The following is a 1,849-nucleotide window of genomic DNA, read 5'->3' as shown; positions in this document are numbered from 1 at the left end:
TTTTTTTTTTTTTTTTTTAAAATTTTTGGCCTTTTTTTTTTTTTTTTTTTTTTTTTTTTTTTTTGCCTCACTTCGCAGCACGTGGAACTTCCCCAAACAGAGATCGAACCCACGCCCCCTGCAGTGGAAGCGCAGACTCTTAACCACTGGACCACCAGGGAAGTCCTTCTTTTCCTTATCTTTTTTTAAAATTTATTTATTTTATTTATTTATTTTTGGCTGCATTGGGTCTTTGTTGCTGCGCGCGGGCTTTTCTCTAGTTGCAGCGAGTTCCCCGGACCAGGGCTCAAACCCGTGTCCCCTGCATTCTTAACCACTGCACCACCAGGGAAGCCCCTCTGCATCTTAAATGTTCATGCCTGTGGCATGCTGGGCACCTGACTCTGCGAGGTTTCACGGTTCCTTCTTTTCCTTTTTTGAACGTCTCCCAGAGGGCCTGCAGAATAACAGAGTTTAGAGAGCAGGAGACTCTGGACCCTAAGTGCAAGCCCAGCCTCCCCAGAACACAGCCAGGCCTGCCCTCCCCGAGGGTCCTGGCGAGCCCCATTTAACCACGCGCCCCGCAGCCAGACACCCCCCGGTCCAGTCTGACCCAGGCTGACCTTCGCCTGTTCCTTGGCACCATCACCAGTTCCTCGGTTCATCCCCACCTTGGTCTCCCCACGCCCTGCCACCCCCCCTGCCCATGCTCCCCCCACCTTCCAACCTCCCCTTACCCAACCTGGCCAGGTCTGGCCCCCTCGAGCCCGTCCCAGAAGCTGGGGACCAAGAATCTGGGAGGAAGCCCTGGGCATCTGCTCAGAATCCCCCTCGCCGGCCTCACAGCCCTGTAGGCCCGACAGCAGACGTGGCCTGTCCTGCCGAGCCGCGGGACCACCACCAGGGTATAGGGACACGGGGCCTGGGTGAGGTCTTCCTAACTGATGAGGAAACTTCTGAGCCCACTGGGGCTAGGCCCCGGCTCTGTGGCCCAGATGGGGCTGCCTCTGTGAGCAGGCCTGCGAGGACGGCCGAGCTGTGCACCCTGACGCAGGAGGACGCTGTGAGCCCACGCGGAGCGCGGTCGGGCCTGCCGTCCGCAGACACACACGCGCACACACAGGAGCGCCAGCTTCCCGGGCCCAGCAGCCTTCCAGGGAACCCATTTGTCATGCAAATGCCCTCTCCTGGGGCCTCCCCAAGGGAGCTAGAGAGCTGTTGCCTGTCTAGGGTGGGGCCTTAGATCGAGACAGGACCCCTGCAGGGCTCTGTTGGGTCCTGCAGCCGCTCGCCTGCAGCGGGTGGGAGTTGGGGCGTGGCAGAGGGGCCTCAGCTGCAGACCCACACTGGCCTGAGATCTCACCCCCTCTGCCCAATGCCGGCTCCACCCTTGCGCAGCTACCCTCCCTCCTGGCTTCCCGGAACATGGCTGGAGGCCTAGGAGGGCCAGGCCTCCTCTTTTCTCAGCTGCCTCTGGGGCTGTGAAGCAAGAGCGAGGGCGCTCAGCTCTGTGCCGACCCCCGCCCCCCTGCAGGGCCAGGATGCAGCCCACACGCCCTCCCAGCGGAGCCTGCAGGGCCGTCTCCCCACAGGGCATGTAAGCCCCGCCCCCCACTCCCGCCCCCCAGCCCGGGGTGCAGACCCCAGTGGCCGGGCGAGCCCGCCAGACCTGGGCTGGGCCCTGTGCCGGGTCGGTTGGCCTCTGAGCCCAGTTGCCACACGGAGCCAGGATGGCCAGGCCCTGGGACACGGGCTGAGGGACACAGGCCACGGCCACCCCTGAGAGAGGAGCCGGAGGGCCTGGTGGGGCGGCCGCAGTGGAGCCGCCGCAGTGGAGCCGCGGGGAGCCCGGCGGGCGGGACGCTCCAGC

This window comes from Neophocaena asiaeorientalis, unplaced genomic scaffold (genome assembly GCF_003031525.2).
Source record: "Neophocaena asiaeorientalis asiaeorientalis breed wild unplaced genomic scaffold, Neophocaena_asiaeorientalis_V1.1 scaffold242, whole genome shotgun sequence".
NCBI lineage: Eukaryota > Metazoa > Chordata > Mammalia > Artiodactyla > Phocoenidae > Neophocaena > Neophocaena asiaeorientalis.
The sequence above is the reverse complement of the archived record's forward strand: the minus strand, read 5'-3'. Positions refer to the sequence as shown.